The sequence below is a fragment of the Callorhinus ursinus genome, unplaced genomic scaffold (genome assembly GCF_003265705.2).
Source record: "Callorhinus ursinus isolate GAN/ISIS: 27379988/994484 unplaced genomic scaffold, GSC_fseal_2.0 scaffold7, whole genome shotgun sequence".
Classification (NCBI taxonomy): Eukaryota; Metazoa; Chordata; class Mammalia; order Carnivora; family Otariidae; genus Callorhinus; species Callorhinus ursinus.
In genome coordinates this window covers 49182352-49204657 of record NW_027397069.1, presented here as the reverse complement: position 1 = coordinate 49204657, position 22306 = coordinate 49182352, and the positions used below count along the sequence as shown (strand labels likewise).

Sequence of the window (22306 nt, the reverse complement as noted above, 5' to 3'; positions counted from 1 at the left end):
TTGCTACATAGAAGAGCTAACATTTGCTTTCCAATTCGCAAAACTCTTTCACATACATTACGCCATTTGATTCCACAGTCATCTTTTTGAGGCAAGGAGATGTTGTTTATTTATTTGTTAATGTTCCCATGTAACAGACAGGGAAGCAGAGGACAAGCCTTTAGTTGGCTTTTCCAGCACTGACGAAGCATAACTAGAAACCCAATTCAGCTGACTCCATATTCTACATTTTTCCCATCACACTTTAGAATCATAATACAATGCATCCAATACAGAAAATGTTTAGAAATGTCACAAAGTAGAAGGCCAGTTAAAAGATTTCATCAGTTCATTTAATACATGTTTATTGAGGATTTTCCATGTGCCCTATAACAAGTACTTTGGGAAACAGAATGTGTGTGTGTGTGTGTGTGTGTGTGTGTGTGTCTTTGAGGACTGTGTCTCCCTAAATTGCAAAACAGAGCAGCAAAAAACAGCAATAAAAATAATGTGCAGAATCAGGTGTTAAGTAATGGTGCAGGCTAATAATGTAGTAATTTCCAGAGGATGAACCACTGGGGCTTTAAGAGAAGATATTATCAGGGAGGTAGGACTTAAGTTGTCTGTGAAGATACCTAAGATTTGCAGTATTCACTCACTCACTCATCGGTTCATTCAGCAAGTACTTACTGAGTTACTGTCCTGGTGTGGGGCCTCCAGCTGTAAACAAAGCAGGTGTAGTCCCTGTCCTCTCGGAATTTGCAATGGAAAGGCAACAGTCAGTATATATGTTATGTCATTGTTTTAAAGTCAGAAGAACAATTCACTTTTGCCTATCAAGTTAGATGAGGGTAGACGGTACACACCAGGTAGAAACCAATAGCTTTTGGAGAGGTTGTTTCTATACCCACATACCTATGTATTTGGTGCTGAGTTGCCCAAGCATATTTGGTTGGTTGGTTTGTTGCTTTTTAATAGTGGCCATAGGTAGAAAATTCTAAACTAGTTACAGTAAATTACATGTGTGTATACCTATATGTATATGTATTTACATATGGTTTATTTTTTCATATAATAAGAAAGAACAGGAGAGAAGACAGGAGGCAGGGTAAAGTGGGAGACAGAAAAAGGAAAGTCAAAGATTGAGTTGCAGGGGCACCTGGGTGGCTCAGTCAGTTAAGCATCGCTTGGTTTCAGCTCAGATCTTGATCTCAGGGTCATGAGATCAAGCCCCGCATTGGGCTCCATGCTCAGCGGGCAGTTTGCTTAAAGATTCTCTCCCTCTGCCCTTCTCCCACCTCATGGGCATGTGTGCTTTCTCTGTAAATTAAATAAATAAATCTTAAAAAAAAAGATTGAGTTACAAAGCATTATACTTAGGATATTTATAAAATTCTCCAAATTATTATAAAATTTACGTGGAGTTGAGGATTAGTCTGGTGCATGACGTGTATGTATGTACATAAGTGACATTTTCTATGGTTCGAGCATGTGTTTATCCAGACTCCCTTTTCCCTAAAGCTTAACCCAGACAGATACTTCCTTCTACTAACTTGAGAGCAAAGGTTTGTATTTTTCCACCTAAATTTTCCCAACTGCCTAATTGAAATATTCATCTAGCAGAAATTACTCGTCTCCACCTCCCACTTCTCTCAGAAAATGTTGTCTAACTTCCAGAGTAAGCCACAACCTCAATAATTCATTATTTTTTCTTATGATTTTGAGTCTTCTGACATTTTAACCATGACCAATTTATGATTTTCCCAGCAACTTACCATGAAAAGAATTACAGCCCTGCTCGTTAGAGAAGATTTACCGTATCTGCCCTGAATTACGTTCTCTATCTCCCGGATTAGCCAGACTGCTTAAACTGTTTTTGAGCCTTTCAGGGTCTTCCTGGGTGCCCCTTCATCATGTCTGCATTCCGCCAGTGTAAGAGCACTTTGCTTTGTTCCCAGGGCTGCCGGCTGACTCTGCCTCAGGGTCGGGTTCAGTTTTATTCGCTTGGTGTGTGTGTGTTCTCTTCCAGTCTTTTTTCCATCCACATGGATGGAAAACAGACTGTTCTATGATGCATTTTTAGTAACACCTTATCCTAAATTATTTTTCCATTTTATTGTTTTATGTTTAAGAAATTTAATCCATTGAAGGAATCTCCAATTTATTTAACCATTCCAGTGTTTACATGTAGGCTATTTCCATTGCTTTACTCTTCCTAGCCAAGTTTCTTTGGAGAACTTAATCTCTTGAAGCATGTAGAAGCATTTTACCTTTCTGTGAAATGATGATTATGTCTATTTCATGGGACTGTTGTGGGATTTTAGTAGAATAACTTACATGCAATAACCACATAGTACCTACATGTAGTAAGCATTCATTAAATATTAACTTATTCCTTCTTTCTGTTTGGCTCTTTTTTTAAAAAACATAATATTACATGAACATTTCCATGCATAGAGCTTTTCAGCAAATAGAATTAACTGTCCTTGGATAGACTCCTATGTGTTGAACTAGTAGGTCACAAGAAATGAACATTTTAAAGTGAAATACTGGGCAGTTAATTTCCAAAATCTACTTGTGTATTTAATATTTATTTACTAATTTGATATGCAAAGATGCCATCCTATTATTTGGCCTTAAATTGTTTTATAACTACCTTTTGTAAATTATTTACTTTCCCTATCTTCCATTCATGTTTCCTCTTTTGTAAATAGATTACTTTCATACCATACCCATTTATCACACAGAGTTCTTGGTGGAGTTTTGTTTGTTTTTGGTTTACGTTTGGTGGTTAACAATTAAGCATGTTAATCCTTGGCATTCCTATTTCCTAAAAATACTTCTCTAGTCTGTTTCTTGCCCCTTAATGCTGTTTGGTTTTTTTTTTAAATAGGTTTAACTTTTCCTTGATGAATTCTTTATTCCATTTCTAACTACCGAAAGGCTTAGCCCAAGCTAGAAGTTGATAGGTATTCCCAATCTTCTGTGCCTCCATAGGCTTACTTCCTTCTTTGATCAGACCTTCCATTCTTATGTGTATTTTAATCTACTCTGGAAGTATCTGCCTGTACTACCGATCTGTTTTTGTCCCAGCACCACACTGTTTCAGCTCTGATAGCTCTATCACGTATTTATATTATATGACTTATCTTGTGCTCTTCGTAGTGTCCGTGCCCTGTGGTCACTGCTGCTTTCAACACAACCGCAGGCAGCCGCTTCTGCGCAGTCTGCGTGGGGCCGCGTCTGCGTCTGCGCGGGGCCGCTTCTGCGCGGTCTGCGCTGGGCCGCGTCTGTGTCTGCGTGAGGCCGCTTCTGCGCGGGGCCGCGTCTGTGTGCGTGGGGCCGCGTCTGTATCTGCACGGGGCCGCTTCTGCGCGGTCTGCGTGGAGCCGCGTCTGTGTCTGCGTGGGGTCTTGTCTGTGTCTGCGCGGGGCCGCGTCTGCAAGTTTCCCGGGTGCTTGCGGGATGTGAGACATAGGCCCTGCTGTCTTGGAAGGGGCGTAAAGATTGTTTAGTGTGGCCTGCCTCCCAAGACATCTCGGCCGAACTGTCTCTGACAGGATTACAGAGAGGCTGGATTTTACGAGCACCTAGCCTTCTCCCAGAGTTTCCGGTATGTCGAAATGACAAACCCCTCTTCCCAAATTGGTTAAAACTCAGTTGACACCCAGTCCCATGCCTTCCTACTCCTGGGGCTTATTGAGAGATTAAAATTATCAGCAAAGGAAGGCACAGCTTTTTTATCTCCTCTGATTTTATCAAAAAGGATTTCCCAGGAGATCGGATCACTTAGCCCGGGGTTGCATTGCGCCTTTCCTCTCGGACGTGCTGTTGTGGTTCGCCCAGCGACACCCTCTCCATTTTCCTCCCCTTTCTCATTCCCCACGTGTGCCCGCCATGATTCTGTGCCCCCTGTCCTCAACTTCCCTGCCTACCCTCTTCCTATCAAGTGCTGCTTAATATCATTACACTGAATTGGTTTCTTTTGTCTGAAACATACCGTTATATTGTTTTACTCCAGCCCTACCTCCCATACTTAAGCATCTCGGTTTATCTATAACATAACATTTACCTCCTTGTGTTATTGTTTCATGTTTATTTTCTTCCCCATGCTTTGAGTTTTGTGAAATTTTTAATTTTTGTGCATTTCAATACTTTGTGCGTTGATAACAGACAGATCCAGATTTTCTAAAGTGGTCTGTTAGAACATCAGTGCCGCATGGCTGGTAGGTAGAGTGGGTGTCCTGTATGTCTTTACCTGGCCCAACTGCGATGGCAAATTCAGGGCTTAAAACAGATAGGTTGCTTTATTTGTGGGTTTTCTCAAAGCCTTAACTACGCTAATATGCAATGTAGAGTTTCAGAGAGTATCTAAAATGTAGACTTCCCCAAACTTAATTTAGCTTAAAAAAAAAAATCTATTGTCATCTCATGAGACACTAGAATAGCCATGTAACCCAGATTTTTCTCATCATCTGGAACATCCTTTTCCACTACCATCCTCCTTCCTATGCTATTTATGATATCCTGCCTATGATCTAGCTTACAGTTTTGTTTATGGTTTCACCGACAGCGTTACTGCCTAATCTCAAGGTTCAAAACAATTCACTTTGGTCAGGAATTTGCCTGAAGCCTTCTTCCCAGTTTTCTATGATACATTTCACTTTCCAGGAGCCCCCACCACAGGTGTCATCAGCCGAAATCCAGAACATCAGATCATGAGCTTTGACACCATCTGTGTGACCAGCTGCTCCCTTCCTGTCCACCCTGGCTTCTTCTCCAAAGTTCTAATCACCAATTGGGAGAGTCGAGCTGAGTCCCCAGGTTTTAAGTTTCTTGCTCGGGCCTGTGTGGGAATTGGTAATACTTCCTGAACATTCTCTGGCCATGAGATTATACCTTGCTTTTCTCTAAACTTTTTGAAATTTTTTTCCTAATTACCATATACCAGGCTATCTGGATCCCCATAATCACGCCCATGTCAGGAAGTGTCACCATTCATATGTGAAGGGACTAAAGAAAGGAAGTTTGCTGGTTTGAGTATTATTTTTGGTTTTGTGTGGGACAGTTTGTCAATAGAAGGTCCCATCTGAATGCCTCTCCTTAGCTGTTACTGACTTTGATTGACATAGAGATTTTTACACCAAATTTCATGGCATACCATTTGTTGAATTTCAAATACATGTTCCCAAAATGCACCACACTTCCCTATTAGCTGCAGAAAGACTATATTCAAGACAGTGCCACTTGCCTTATCAGGGATTAACTTGGAGCCAATAAAAGACGTCTTCCCTCTTAAAGGATATGTGAACACTCTGAATTGTCCCTGGGTTCACACCTTGCTATTTCTTCTTCAGAAGCTCTACTTCACCTGAGAAGAGATGAGCTTTAAAACTCACGGGGAGGCTGGGATGGGCCACAGTTCCTCTCTGTCCTTACTCAGGCTTCCACTCATTTTCATTCCTCTCTGCTTGCTCAGAAGGTTTTTTTCTCGTTTCCTTCTCGGGTTGTTTAATCCTCCCAGGAACACCTTGATCTTCTTTAATATGCCCAAATATGAGGAAGCGTGTGTTAAATCCTCTCATCTCCGGGAGCATTGCTCTTAACTGGGATTTATTGTGCCGAATGCTGGGAATACGAGACATAGACCTTTCAGAGCCTCGTGGGAGAAAGAGAGAAGAGTAAATAAGCTAATACAAATCAACATGATGAGTGGTCCTGCCACTAGCAGATAAAGGGTGCCATAGGATGTCACCAAGGAGTGTTAAGCAGGGAGTAACATGATTAGAGTTGCATTTTTACAGAGAACTTTTGTTAAGTCCTAGAGAAAATGGATGGAGAGTGGAAAGGTAGGAGGCAGGGAGGTCGGACGGAGGGCTGTAGCAGTTACTCAGATAAGGGATAATGACAGCAATCAGTAATAATCATGGCAGTGGAGACGGGGAGAAGCAAAGGGACCCAGGAGATGTTTAATTCTAGAAACAACAGGAATTGATGACCGAGTCCTCATAGAATATAAAGGGAGAGAAGAATCAGCAGTGACCTGGTGTCTAGCTTTGGAAATTGTGTAGATGCTGGGGTTGTTTGCTAAGATGGAGAAGGCTAGAAGAGAAACGGTGGGGGGAGACGGCAAGATTATTTTTGCATGTGTCGAGTTTAAAGAACAGTAAGATATGAGGGTCTAGAGTTCATGAGAGAAGGGGCAGCAGGGATGTGCCTTTGGCGGTCCTAGCCCATGGGTGGTCACGGACTCCCTTCTCCCCCCAGGTCATGCTTTTGCTGTGAAATGATAAATAAGCCCTCAGCAGCTCACGCAGGTGTCAGTCTGACCCCCAACTGAGTCTCCAAATATCTGCTTCATCTGTTTCCTCTCCTGACCCACTGGATGCCTGCCCATTGGTGGACTCCAAGGTCTGGAATGAGGGAAGCGGTCAGAGATTTAAAACATGTAATCTAAGAATCTGTGCCTGAAACCATCTCATCAGCTTATAGAGATGCTCAGATGAGCTTTCTGTTGGTAAACCATCCCACGTACTTGTTTTTAAGATGAAAGTAATACTCGAACCAGCAAGCTTCCTTTCTTTCGACCCTTCACATATTAATGGTGGCCCTCTCCGACCACAGGTGTGATTAAGCCTGGTGCATAGCAGCCAGGCTCTTGAAAATATGATGCTCAGAGTCTTCTTTTGTTTTTATTTTCCATCTTGCTGAAAGATTTTCCATTATCGAATGTCAGAAAACAAAGAGGCCCTCGACTTAACGTTTCACAATTTATGCACCTGATTTTGTGTATTCTTGACAGCTCAGTTACACATCCCACACTTATTTACCCTTTTCTCCCCGGGACGTTAGGACAGTACATCAGTATATTCATTCATTCTCCATAGTATTACAGAAGGTTCACAATGTACAGCATATTTTACAAGGCCCTAGAGAAGCCGCAGTTTGTAGGACAGGCAGGTGACACTCCTGTAGAGCATTCATACTTCTAAAGCAGCAGATGTTGTTCAAACAACTGTGTAAAGGATTGGTTCATTACAACAGCAAAATGTTGCAAAAGAGCCATGGGGAACCCAGCTTGGCTTGGAGGTATTGGAGGGTGTTCAGAAAAGTTCCTCTAAAGAAGAAATATTTGGGCTAAGTGCCCAAGGATGAATTAGAGCTTACCAGGTAGCAGGAGGGAAGAACAGGAAGAGAAGGGGGATCTAAACTTGGAGCCAATAAAAGACGTCTTCCCTCTTAAAGGATATGTGAACACTCTGAATTGTCCCTGGGTTCACACCTTGCTGTTTCTTCTTCAGGAGCTCTATTTCACCTGAGAAGAGATGAGCTTTAAAACTCACGGGGAGGCTGGGATGGGCCACAGTTCCTCTCTGTCCTCACTCAGGGAAGATGAGAAATTCTAAAAGTATAAAATGCGCCGTGCAAAAGCCCGGGGCAGGAGGAGCTCGGCTGCTGCAAGGAAGTGAACGTGGGACGGTGTGGGCAGGAGGGGGTGGTTGAGATGGGGTCGGGTTGGCAGGTTGGGTGGCAAGAGAGGTGTCCGGCATACATCCAGAAGGCTGCTGGGAGTCCAGAAAGACATTAGGGAGGTATATAGCCTGGATATACCCCCATGGAGCTGGAGTACTGAGCACCTCCCATGTGTCAGACATCGCTGTAGGCACTGGGGGTGCACGTGGCTGCCCTCCTTGAGCTCTCATCCTACATCCCATCAGTACATGACGCGTGTGCCTACAGGATTTCTGGGGATGAGAGAATTTGTAGAAAGTTGTTTCCAAAAAATATTTGCTTCTTCCTGTGCTGTGTGCTATATACGGTAATTGGCATTGCTTAAAACAAATCAAGGCTTGTCCTTAAATAACTTTCCACAAGTTAACAACAACCTGTATCTTCATTGGCTAGAGATGTTATAAAATAAAAGTCCTTCTCAAATGCTTGCCTAACATGATGTAGTCATTTGAAATATAGTCATTTTTCTCTTCCATGCAATGAGGCACATAAATTTACTTGCTTTGTAGATTGACTTCTGAATTATGAATATATAGTTTTGTTCTTCCTGTGTAGGCCACAACAAATGTATTTTTAAAAAAATTTTATACTAGTTTCTATCTCTTGGATTAGATTCATCTTTATTTGGTCTGTCATACTCTGGTATATGTGCTGCTCAACTTACCCAACTAGCCTCTTGACCTACGCTAGTCACTTTCTTGCCCACTAGACTAAAATTAAAGAAAATACTTTTAAATAACTGAATGTACTTACACATGTATAGATATATTAAATATATGCATATTACATACAAGTATATAATGTGTATATATACATATACATCACAAACACACACATTCCCAAATTTTCTTGGTTTCCTTTTCTTCCTCTGGAATAGAGAAGCTTTGGTATCTTTAACAGCAACATGAGCTAAAGGGAAATACTTGCATTCCATAATGGAAAATTGATTGTATCCTGCCCCCTTAGTAGACATTCCATTCTAACGCAACTGGAAACAGCATGAAAAATCAAACAATTTCCTATATTAAAATTAATTTGTATGTTCCTATCCAGTGTGTGTACACACACACACACACACACACACACACATCACTATATATTGGATTTTTGTTTTGAGTTAATGTCAAGGCCTTTTATGTGTAAATATGGAGTAATTGTGTAGTGACTTCTCTTCAACTATATCTTGTTTCCTTTTATTTCCTTTTATTCTGTAGCCGTATCATTTACTCTGTGTTACAGATCATGTTGTTGAGTGGTAGATATATTGCATTGTGCACTTATATAATTAGGCTGTCGTTTATCTAATAGACTGTGGTAGGTTGCACATTTATATGGGCAAGAACCACATCTAATTCATCTTTGTATTTCCTCTATCATCAAACACAGAGCTGGGTGCCCAATAACCATATTGTGGAATAAATGTATGGTTTGATGCATTTATGTAAATAACTCTATAAAGATGTATAAATTTTGCAAAAGTCACTTTTAGCTGGCCCTTAGACTGTTCTAAAGTGTAACTTTTATGTTTTTAATCATGGTTAGATATGAAGGGGAGCCACAACCATGAGCTCCCTTATTTGATGTCTGTGATTTATTTTTCCCATAACTGAGCATTATCTTTCCACATTATTTCTTTTTTATTCTTTTTAAAGAATGTGTTTTCCCTGTCTCTCCTTGTCATGCATATGCTTTCATTTACCTTCTTGTATATACGGAATATATGATAGCTGTTTTAGTGCACTTACCTACTAATTCTGTTATCTGCGATGTTCCTAAGTGTCTTTCTGTTGGTCCTCATGATGGGTCATATTTTTCTTCTTCTTTGAATGCCTAGTTAATTTTGTGTTGGATGCCAGACATTGTGAATTTTACAATGTTAGGTGCTGATTTTTATTTATTTATTTATTTATTTATTTATTTATTTATTTATTTGGGGGTATCCCTTTAAATATTTTTGAGATTTGTTCTGGGATGTCATTAAGTTCCTTAGAAACAGTTTAATTCCTTCAAGGCTTGCTTTTACGCCTGGGTAGGGGGATCCAGAGCAGACTTTTGATAGACTAGAAATAATTTTGTCCCACTTCTGAGGCAAGACAGTTCTGCATACTGCAAAGTGGTATATTGCAAAGTTTCTCCTCTCTGGCTACTGGAAGCTTGATCTGTTCTCAGGCCTTCTGTGAGCTCAGAAAACAGTTCCACCTGCCCCTTTCCTATGGTCTTTGCCTCAGCCTTGGTACCTCCTTCACACACCTGCTCAATCCTCAGCCAAAGACTTGAGGGGCACCCTCTGAAGATTTTCGGAGCTAGCTATCTGGTTGGCACCTTCCTCTGCAGTGCTCTTCCCTGGCATTTGCAGGTGCCTTGGTCTCCCGAACACTGAATAAAGTATAGCTCACACTCTGTTTGGGTTTCTCTTCCTTGAGTTAAATCCTGGAAACTTTATAGACAGTAGACCGGGAGAATCACAGCTTTTACTTCAACTGTCTCCCTTCTCTCAGTAATCACTGTTCTGTACTTGCTTTTGTCCAGTGCCCAGAAATTGTCATTTCATGTATTTTGTCTGACTTTTAAGTTGCTTGAGGCAGGAAGATAAATTCTTTCCCTTCGTAGCTGGAGGCAGAAGTTTTTAGACAAAGTCTTTTTAAAAAAAAAAAATGTGTGTATTCCTTAGGGACATAAACTAAATCCAAGGCTATGGTGTGAACGACTTCTAGGAATGCTGAAAAAGGTGGTAATAAACCCACCAATTATGAGCACCTAATATGTACCAAATACTCTGAATATCTTGCTTCATTTAATCCTCTGTTAACAAAATATTATTAACCCCATTTCATAGATAAGGGAACTGAGCTTGGGTGATGTTAATTAACTTACCCAGAGTTATTCAGGTAGAAGGAGGCAGTGCTGGGATTGAAATCCAGGTCTGTGCACCTAATCTGTTTCTACTATATCAAGTTTTAGAGGAAAATGACCGAAGCAAAACCCTCCTAGATTTTTGCCTCAGGCCTGTCCTATCTTTACACTTTTATTTATTTATTTTTTAAGATTTACTTATTTATTTTATCTATAGAGAGATTACTCACATGAGAGAATGAAGCAGGGGGGGGTGGGGCAAAGGAAGAGAGAGAGAATCTCAAGCAGACTCTCTTCTGCGCTTGGAGCCCAACTTGGGACTTGATCCCAGGACCTTAAGTAAGATGAAATCAAGAGCCAGACGCTTAACCTGACTGAGCCCCTGAGGTGCCCCTACACTTTTATTTTTAAAAATAAATAGGTGGAAAGATATCATTTGGGGGGAAGGGGTAGTAGTCATCATAGACAGTTTTTTATATCACATTGAAATTAAAAAGATCAATCTTTAATCTTTATGCATATTATTTTTATTGTACTTAAAATCCAGAGATTTCCATTAAGCCTCATGAGTTTAGGACTTAGAGTCCAGTGATCTCGAATCTTACTAAAGTAGGAATAACTTAGTAACATTAAGTAGACTGCTATGAATAAGACCAGGTGGATGACGTGCCTCTAGCTAATGTCAGTAAGCAAAAATGATCATAAATATGGGGAGAATATAAATTTCAGCCTAAAAAGAAGTCAGAAAGTTTCCCCAAAGGACAAAAAAGAACTGTGAACTTCTCAGTGATTAACACAGATAAGGTGGACTTGGGTCAACTTAAATATTCCTTCTTTGGGAAGTAGAGAATCCAGAGCAGGTGGGAGCTGGGCCACACAGTCCTACAAAATTGGAGTAGAGCACTGAAAACAGAGCGGTTTGCAGGATGAAAGGAGCTAATGAGGGCAAGCAGGGATTTCGAAGGGTTGGAAGGTATGAAGGACAAAAGGGCATTAGCCAGTAACAGCAATAAATAGGGACCCCTTCCGTGGTATCTGCAAAAGAAAAATTCTTTTCCCTAGAAACTGATGAACTGTCTCTGCAAGAGGCAGATGGTGGCTTTAGGGCCTGAGGTCTTGGTTTTGAGTCTAGGCTCTTCCCCTTGGCCATGTTACCTTGGGCAAATCACATTTAACTTCCCTGAGTTTGTCTATAAAGAGGGACATAATAGTATCAACACCAGAGAATTGTTGCAGCTTCCAGAATCTGGTGATGTAAAGTGTGGGACATAACTGTAGGGATCCAGATGGATTAGTTTCCTTGCTCCTTACTGGACAACGGTTAGGGAAGAGTAGGGCAGGGGAGAAGGATGCTTTTTTGTAGAAGTCACTGAGACTAAAAGTACCTAAATGGAAACCACAGAGGCAAATTTAAAAATCATATATTGAGTATCCACTGTGCTCAAGCACTGTGTATAATCTCATTTAACCAGGTTTTATCTTGCAAAAGATATCTTGGGCATTGAGACACAAATTCTTGAACTATGATAAACTATATTTTCCTCTTTGTCAGGAGCATTTGCTTCTTATCATAGAAGTTACAGTTTTGACTTTGAAGTTTTACTTTAGAAAGTTTATGCCTATGGGGCAAAGGGATACTTTATTCTAAAAGGGAAGGAGATATACTATAGTCTTCAAGTTTATTATGTCTTCCAACCACAAGGGCATCTTTAAAGAAATATCCCTCCCCTCCCTGGATGGGACTCTTGTGACCTCCATCAGTTAATGCCTCCTAGTCATTTATTCTATCTCAGCAGGAAAAATAGGCCTCGACGCTCTAATGTGAGGCAACTAAAGTCTCCACAGGGGACCCTCGCACAGAGTGAATCATAGCTGACGAGGTTCTAACCAGAGACATTTTTATGAGCTGTGCAATCACTCAAAAATGCTCATTTTATATTTTCAAAAACTTAGCGGCCTCTATCTTGGAAACCATGTATTTGAGAACATCTTTTTGAAAATTTATTCATCCCCAGCTGTGAGAAAATACTGCCTAGTCATGGGTAGAAAAAAAAGCAATTTAGAGAAATAATAGAGGAAGACGATGATTTCATCCTTGTCTGGATCTCTGTGTCATCCTAGCTGGGACTTAGCTAGGGCAGAGGCCTGCTGGAGGCTCTGCTGGGGCAGGGAGGGGAGCCCAGTGTGCCCCAGGCCCTGACTGGCTGGAGAAGACCAGGAAGGGCATACAGGTGCAGAAAAAGCAACCAGGATCATAGGGCAATAGAGTGCCAGGGCTCTGGAGATGTGCTGTTACTCGTGCCCTTCCACTGAGAGGAAAACGTCTGATATGAGGTGCCTCACACTCTTCCTAAGCCCACTTGAACGGAGACGCTCCAAATGAATAGCATGTACGTTCCTCCTCATCTTCATGTTTGCTTCCGGTTACTGGCTGTTTGGCGGATACCACTGCTATGTCAAAGGCCTTGAAACCGTTAGGAGTAGGTCCTTCCCTCTCTTGCATCTTGTTTTTTCAAAGCCTAGAAGGATTAAAGTTCCTTACAATGATTCTCCTACATTACTCAAGTGGCTGTATGTGTGATTAACTCTGCAGGTGCTCTCTGGATCCCATTAAAGAACACACAAACAAACAAACAAAAAACACCATCACCACCAAAAAAGATTACCTTAATTATAGAGATACTCTTCCTGTGGTTCCTGTTAAAAGTTATTATCTTGCTTTATTTCCTCGAGATATTAACTGGATGCTAGTCACTCTAGCATTGGAAGGGCATAGCTAAAGACCATCTGAAATCCCAAATGAGTGGTCTTGCTTGTTTTTATTTGTCATTCCAAATCTGATCTATGAATTCATAGTTCTTTAAAGAAAACTGGGGGACTTTGAAAAAATACGAGTAAGAAGGAATCAGAAATGCTCGTTTTCTCACCTACCTTTCTCTTTGCAAAGCTGTTGGTGTTCTCGGAAGTGTGTGCTCAAACCAAGGAAAAGAGCCAGTGTAACATCTGTGCCATGCTTTGCTCAGTCTGTGTGTGATGGATCCTTCTTTGAATGAGTAAACTAAGTATTCTGTTTTAAACAGCCTCCTGCTGGGCTCCATGCTTAGGAAGGAAAAGTAAATAAGGCCCAGCTTGTTCCAGTCATGTTAATGAGAACCTGAAAACAAGACTTGGGGCAAAATAACCAAAATGAGGATAATTAAAAATGTATTGTAATATGGCGGCCACTGGATGGGAAGATGATAGCACCAACTCAGTAGAAAAAAGATTTGGGAGTTAAAACAGACTTAAATAGTAATATATTGTTCTGGTATTTAGTGTGTAATTTTTCTGAGAGATTTCAGATATAATATTTCATTTAAATTTTGGGAAGAAGGGATAAACCGTAGAGGGGGTTGAAAACAAAGAGCAGCCAGAAAATTAGAAGGAAAATACAGGGAAATATTTCATTAAACCTTAAATATTTCATTTAAATATGATACAATATTTCATTTAAACATCTGCAGTGGCCAGTGTGTCTTATACTATTCCCGTACTCGTGGCAGACATTGCTAACATGATTGTCAGGGCTCTCTTTCCTACTGAAGTGGGATTTGTCCTTATATCCCAGCATAGTTCTCCAAGCAGCCAACACCAGGTTAAGTGTGAAGGAGTCTTTCTGTGAACACCGGATCTTTTATTTTACGGATGAGGAGGTAGAGGTCCAGAGATGGTCTGGTTAAGTTCTACAGAACAACGTACCTTGACTATTCTCTCCATTGTTGATAGGCTTGAGAGGAATACCTCAGGGACTCTTGCCAGTTCCTTTCCCGGCGTGATGAAGAGCATGCCAGGTTTGGGAGGGCCCTCATCCTTTTCACTGAATGAAAATGACTGGTTATAAGGGAAAACAAGGAAGCTCTAACCTTGGCTGCTTATGCGGAAGATTTAACAGGAAGACTTAACAGTTTTCATCATTTACTATAAGAATTGTATGTACTTTTTTAAAAAAATTTTTTTATTGTTATGTTAATCGCCATACATTACATCAGAATTGTGTGTACCTTAAAGGAAAAGCCTATTAATAATTTCGCACAGCAACCGAGATACGGATGAAATTAATGAACTGTGCTTATTTCTTCACATTTATAATCAGTCTCCTTAATTTTCCTTGTTTCATTTCTCATTCTTGTTACTTTCTTTTCCCCTTGAGACCATGTTCAGTCATCCATCCTTTCCTTATGCTCTCTCGGTCCCTCCACCCATCCATCCATTCATCCCTGCCTCCCTTCCTTCCTTCCCTCTCTCTCCCTCTCTTTTCTCCACCCTCCCTTCTTCCCTTCCTTCTTTCCTCCCATACTTGTTGATCACCTTTCACTAGGAGAACTAAAGTTACCTCTGCCTCCTGGAGCTCATGCTTTGATGGTGGGGATTGATAACAGACACATTAATATGGATACAATTTGCAAATTCTAACAACTATTCTGAGGAACTAGTGGGATACCACAATGATAGAGCGCAAAGGGGGAATCCACCATGGATCTTAACATGATCAGAAGAAGTTTCTCTGTGAAGACAAAACTCAAGCTGAGATGCTGAGGATGAGAAAGAGCCAGCGCTGGAAAAGGGTAGAAGAAAGAGTGTCCAAGAGGATGGTAAAGGCCGAAGGAGCTTGACTTGCTTGAAGAATGACTTTAGGGCCAGTTTAGTGGAAGAGATGGAGACTGTTGTAAGAAGTGTTTAACAATGTGGTTCTAGGCCCTGTGGGTCCTGAGAAAGGGTTCAGACTTAATTCTAAGATTAACTGTAGGTCATTCATTCATTACTCACTCCACAGAGGGATTCCGTGATTGAATTTGAATGTTAAAAAAGAAAGGATCGGGGCGCCTGGGTGGCTCAGGTCAGTTAAGCGTCTGCCTTGGGCTCAGGTCATGATCCCAGGGTCCTGGGATTGAGCCCTTCCTTAGGCTCCCTGCTCCGCGGGGAGCCTGCTTCTTCCTCTCCCTCTGCCCCTCCCCTCTGCTTGTGCTCTCCCTCTTTCTCTTACTCCCGATCTTGCTCTCTCTCAGTAAATAAATAAAATCTTAAAAAGAGAGAGAAAGGATCTGTGATAGGATAGAAGTGGGAGCAAGGGAGTCAGCAGAAAGGCAGCACAAGTCCGTGCACAGACATGGGTGTGGCTTCGGGTAGGGGGGTGGTAGTGAGGTTGGAGAGGTGAGGACAGATTTGTGATATATTTTTGAGGTCGAGTCCTAAGGACTTTGGGATTAGATGAGAGAGGAGTGGGAGAGATAGGGGAATCAAGATAAATTTCGTGTTTCTAGCTTGAGCAACTGGGCAAATGGTGGTGGCATTTCATGAAATGAGAAAAACACAGGAGGAACAAATACAGGGAATCAGACATTGGGATTTATCCATCTCAGGTTTGTGCTCCCATGAGAAATCTAAGTGGTGATGGGAAGCAGGCATATGGATATATGGGCCGGGTGTGAGAGACATGTGTGCCGGACATATACACACGCAGAGGTATCTGTGTTCGTCAGCATGTAGAATGTTCTACACCATGGATATGAGGGAAGTGGCACGAAGAGAATAGAGGGAGGGGGTGCAGGAGCTGGCTTGAGCGTTTCTAGCATTTAAAGTTTGGGGAAAAGGGATAAACCGTAGAGGGGGTTGAAAACAAAGAGCAGCCAGAAAATTAGAAGGAAAACATAAATGTGCAATATCGTGCAAGCCAATATCTCAGGCACATCATAGCCAGCAGGATTGAATGCTTCTGAGAAGTCAAGTAAAAAGACTACAGCGGGGAGGTCATTTGGGTAGAGTTGTGGACATGAAAACCAGGTTTGAAAGACTGAATGATACTTTAAGGATCAAGCAAGGTGGTGTTTAGGGAGGCCCTGTGAAAAGCCAAACAGGGCTACACAAAGAAAATAGATTATTATGAATAATTGTACCTTGGTGATATTATTGGATTCACTATTTGTCATTTTTGTTTCATATTTAAATTTGGCCCAACTATTAAACCCCCTTCAAAAAATAGAGGGCAGGGGAAGGAAAAAAGAAAGAATAATGATAAATGAAAGGTAAAACATCTTATAGGGTCAGCTCTTTGAAGATGTTCGTCTAGAAATGGAGCAGGTAAATTGAGAGGTACTTGGGGGCTGGGGATTTGGGCTCAAGAGAAAATGGAGACAAACTGGGACATGACGATACACTCTTGGAAATAGTCCCTCAGAAAGGAAGGAGTATGTGGAGGTGTAAAAGTAAAGAAAGAATCCCAAACCTGATTTGGGTAAAGCTTTTCTGTCCAAAGTACACAGAGTGAGGCTGTAGTGTAGAAAGATAGTGAACGCTTGGTGTTGGATCAAATAAGGAGCCTCTGAGAGGGAGGGTTTTAGAACTCAAAATGAGGGGTGCCTGGGTGGCTCAGTCGTTAAGTGCTTGCCTTCGGTTCAGGTCATGATCCCAGGGTCCTGGGATTGAGCCCCGCATCGGGCTTCCCTGCTCAGCCGGGAGCCTGTTTCTCTCTCTCTCTCCCACTCCCCCTGCTCTATCTCTGTCAAATAAATAAAAAATCTTTTTTAAAAAAAACTCAAAATGAAATACATTATTGATCGACACAGTCTTGTACTTGCCAAAATTTTGTATATAATTGCTGGATTTTTGCAGGCATTTTCCTCGATAAATAAGAGAACGGTTATATGAGTCCACAGAAGATAGTATTGGGCACAGCCATCTGGTGCAACCCCACTGCTCCCTTTTGAGTAATCTCTCCTCCAAAAGGGTGAAGTTTCCATGTCTAAAGCTCATTTATTTGCCTTCATTTCATCTCTTTGTGCTGTAACTCATTCTAAATATTTACTTTGGTTAATTAATTGATTATTGTGAAACCCATTGAGGTCCACATGGCTTTTGGAAAGGAGGAGGGTTATTATTTCTCCTGCCGTGAAATCATAATGCCTCCCCTCCCTGTTGGAACCTGCTGTCCAAATACACGCCACACTCCTGAATAATACAGCTCTCCCAGGCCTTGCCTCCTTTTAAGCGTTCACACTGCATCTTATATTTGCATATACGTTATTTTTGCTTGTTCTTGCCAGGTCACAGGCTAAGTCAGAGGACCAACAAATCACTTCTCTCTCTCTCCCCACCTCCTTCCTCAGGCCTCCCCCACCCCACTTCCAGAATGTGGTGCGAGCAATGTTACTTGTTATCCTGCAGGAAAGATGAGGCCAGCCCGACCATTATTTCCCCCAGACCCCTGTGGTTTGCTTCCATGAACTGCAGTTCCACGCCTGAACAAAGAGAGATTTTCACATAAACAAGATGATTGCATTTAGCCCTGTGAAATTCCTACCATGGGCATCGTGGAAAACTAGTAAAAGATTTGACTTTTACTTGCTAGGCATATGAATTTAGGGCCAGTAAGGGTAAGTCCCTTAATCTCTGTGACCTTCAGTTTCCCTGTTAGAAAACTGGCCTATTGATAATGTCCATTGCACTCTTTCTTTTAAGGATCAAGTGTGTTATGTATTATGAAATTTAAAGCAGGAAATTAAGAGATGCCTTGGGATCAATAAAGTCCTTTACACACTTTAAGCATTTTAACTACCTGATCATTTACCTTCTCTTAAGTTTCTAGAACTGACGCAGAGGAATGTATATTGAAAATTTTGATATTGCCAAATTGTCTTCTACAAAAGCTAAACCCATATTACCCTCACACCAATAGTGTATATTTTTAAATGGGTTTAATCTTTCTACCTCCATGGGTGAAAAATGACCTCACACGTCTCTTTGCGTTGCTTTGACTACTCTGTTGGTAGTCTTTGAACTAGCTGTTCCCAATTTGCAAATTGTATGGATAACTCCGCATTTGAGTATCTTTGCTTCTTTATTTCCCACTTGGAATATTTCCTTAAGATCAGTTTCCAGTGAACAGATGATATGGCCATTTCAGTTGCTCTTGAGACATCACAAAATTACTTTCAAAAGAGTTTTACAATTTATATTCACTATATATTCATATATACAATATTCAGAGATGCCTCAATGTTTTGATTTTAGCATCCTTGCTCATTCTGGGTGTTATTGAAATTATTTTTGCTAATTTAGTAAAAGTGAAAGATGTTGCCTTTTGATTGCCCAGAAACCATAATTTAAAGGGCCTCCTGATGGTCCTGTAGCCAGATGGAAGCCTGGCAGTGACACCAGAGGTTTATTTTCTGTTCTTTCACCTGCTGGTTAATAATTAGGCAATATTTCCATGCCCACAGTTGGATCAGATTGAACTGTTCTTGCTGAGCTGTTAATGATTCAGAAACACCTTCCCCTACCTCCCCACCTATGTAAATTCTACCAGCTTCTCTGAGGGCACCTCAAGTCCCACGTCATCCTAATAGCCTTCCCTGATAGCTCTGGCCAACGTCAGTGATGCCCTTTCCCACCCACCCCAAGGCAATCATTGTTCTTCCCATATGGTTTGACCCTGAGCTGTAGTCAATTTGTTTCTGTTATTTGCTTTGCTTTTAAGATTTTGTAAAATGCATACACCACCTGGGAGGTGATGTTCACACCATGCCCTTTCTCTTCAGTAGGTTTTATTCTAAGGAGACACTTCCTAGAACAGTGCTAGCCACACAGAGGAGCCTAATTAATGTTATCAGTTGCATTGAACTGTGAATTCACTCCAAATAGATTTCACTCCAAAAAGTAACAGAGTATAAGCCATTCCTAGGACCCTGAACAGGCAGTTCAAATTTATCATTATACTTTGCTTTCAGACATTATTGTCTTTTTATCATTCTGGTTTGCTTTTTCAGTACCTTTCCCTAATGGTCTCTTCTTGTTTAGTCTTCTAGCATATTCCAGTGAACAAGATTAGTTTCTCCTCAAACAAAATACTGTAAGCATGCTCACACAGTGGGTTGCATTTCTTCTCTATGATGGATCATGTCTCTTAAGCGACACCAATCCACTTGATCCTGGCAGCCTTCATTGTTATTATTGACTCCGTCTCTAATGTTAGCATTTTCCAGCTCTGCTATTTTCAGAATATACCTGTTCATGTCATTCATGTGTCTTTTGTCAGTAATCTCTGGCTTCACTGACATACTGAGCTTCTCCAGCTAGGGAAGAGCTTCTACCCACCTATGGCTAACTTTGCCTCCCCAGCTTAAAGTATCTCCAAACCATGTATGTTCAATTTTACCCCCTGTACTGTGACTTCTAAGCCCCTGATTATCTGATATGAATCCTCATCAAATGGTCAAACACATATATCTGTGTTTATGTGTGTATACACATGTGTATATATATATATATATATATATATACACACATATACACACACATTTATAGCATATATGTTTCTAGAACTGTGTATAGTTGTGTATACAGATGTGCATACATATGTGTATATGAGTATATGTGTCTATATGTCTTCTAGCAATTAGAATAGAATTAAAAACTATTTACAGGGGTTTTCAAATCTTTCTCTTTAACCTTAAAACACTTCTGAATGATCACTCAAGCAGAGTCAATAAGCATAAAAGGTAGTGATTATCTAGTTGAATAGTAGGGATGAGGAGGCCCTTGGGACATTGTTCAAAACCATGATTTGCTCCCTGCTGTTGATCACATCTCTTCAGCATAATCTTTGCCCACCAGGCTCCATCCACACTGGCCTTTTTTTTTATATCTGGAACTTGATAAGCTTGTTCTTGCACCTGGGGCTTTGCTCTTCCCATCCCCCTGCCCAGAACCTCCCCACCTGGACCTTGCCACTTCTCACAGCCTGGCTCCTTGTTACTAGAAACTCAAACCAAAAGTCTCGTTTGCAGAGAGACCTTCCTTGACCTGCCAAGTGGCTTCCTCCCTCCTCCCCGAGCCCCCAAGTAACTCTTACATCCCTACCCTGGCATTTACCACTCCTAGGAAGTAACTGCTTTCCTTTTGGCTTGTTCATGTCCCATTGATTCCCGCTAGGAGGCGAGTTTCCAGGAATGGAGGCAGCAAGTCTGTCTTGCTTCAAGTTGTGTCTCCGGTTCTTAAAACAATGCCTGGCACACAAAAGACACTAAATAATATATGCTGGGGGGTGGGGTGGGGGGAGCATCCTTCGAGCATTAGCTTTAGAGGACTCTCAAACTTTCATATGCTTTTCTTCTCCTTCCTCTAAATTCATTGGGGTTTACTTTTTAACATTCTAGTTTTTTTAAAGGTGTTATCTAAGCTTTTTGTAGAGTTAATATTATCAGGGCAAGTTTTGATATCTGAACTCTAATTCCTGGTAGGAATTTGAAAGTTTATGGTGAAAAGCTACTGCAATGAGTAAACTAAAATATGTTAAAATCAGTTCTAAACATTTTAAAGGAACAGTATGGAGAATTTCTATTTATTAAAATAAGTGATGATGAATCACTAAATTCTACTCCTGAAACCAATATTACACTATATGTTAACTAACTAGAATTTGAAGTAAAAATAAAAATAAAATGAAGTAAGTGAAATTTCAAAGTTCATTTCCCACAACAAATCACCAAGACACCATGTTCTTGTACCATTTTTAAAATGCCTACAAGTAGGGGTGCCTGGGTGGCTCAGTTGTTAAGCGTCTGCCTTCGGCTCAGGTCTTGATCCTGGCGTCCTGGGATCAAGCCCCGCATCGGGCTCCCTGCTCTGTGGGAAGCCTGCTTCTCCCCCTCCCCCACCCCCTGCTTGTGTTCCCTCTCTCACTATGTGTCTCTCTCTGTCAAATAAATAAATAAATAAATCTTTAAAAAATAAATAGATAAATAAAATGCCTACAAGTAATTTTATTTCTAATTTTTTAACTATCCAAACAAAAAGCTAAAAATTTTACCTCCAAGTCAACGATGGATGATAAAAAATGGTTTATTAATATTCTTTGGTGAAAATTAGTTTTAATCAGTTTTTGCCAGTTATAGATTTATTGAATGGGAAGCAGCTAGTAAGCATTGCATTTTCTTGGAAAAAATAATTTGTTAATATAGTAATGTAATTTGTGTTCTCTTCATTCTTTTATCATAGAATAGTCTGCCAATGCTGAACTAGACTTAAGAGTTCTAAAAATTACTTTATATCAAGTTAAATTTTTCAGTAGACTTACCTATCCAATCTTAAATAATCCTCTTGGGAAAACAACAACATTGCTACAAAGAAATTTTATGCATCATCAGCATGTCTTGGTAATGACAAGGAGGGATGTGTAATGTGAATTCAGACTCATCCATTTCCCATCAAAGATAGAGTTAAAAGGAAAAAAGGAACTTGGAAAGTACAGAGGAAAGTCTTAATAGCATAATTTTATTGAAATAATTTTAATACATTACAGCTTAAAGATGGAAAAAAATTGTTGTAATTTGAAGGCACAGAAATAACCACTACTTATATCAATGTATTTCCTTCAAGTCGCTTTTCTGTGAATGTAAAAACACATGTGTTTAATTCTAAAAATTTGGCTTATCACTTTTTCTTACCAGTGAGAGAAAAGGACCCAATTTTCTCATGTCAGTAAATATTCTGTAGATGCAAAGTACTTGACTTAGCCACACATATTGTTGGTCGATTCCTCAGATCTTTGCTAAAACTGCTATTACTTTGTTTTCAATCTTTGCTAATGAGATGGGTAATAAATATCTGGCTTTTATTTGAACGTTTTCAAATCTTTTTTTTTTTAGTACAGTTGACACACAATGTTATGTTAGTTTCAGGTGTACAACTGAGTGATTTGACAAGTTTATATATTATGCTATGTTCACAAGTATAGCTATCATCTGTCCCATTACATCGTTATTATAATGTCATTGACTATTGACTGTATTCTTTATGCTCTGCTTTTTATTACCATAATTTATTTATTCCATAACTGGAAGTCTGTATCTCCCACTTCCCTTCACCCATTTTACCCACCCCCCACCTACCACCCCCTCACCTCTGACAACCATCAATTTGCTCTCTA

General features: G+C 40.5%; 1 protein-coding gene across 1 annotated transcript in view; it reads left to right on the top strand.

The window, feature by feature from the left end:
- Positions 1–22306, top strand: part of ENOX1 (ecto-NOX disulfide-thiol exchanger 1) — a 554859-nt gene that overhangs the window by 340637 nt on the left and 191916 nt on the right. The gene's annotated exons all lie outside the window — the stretch shown is intronic.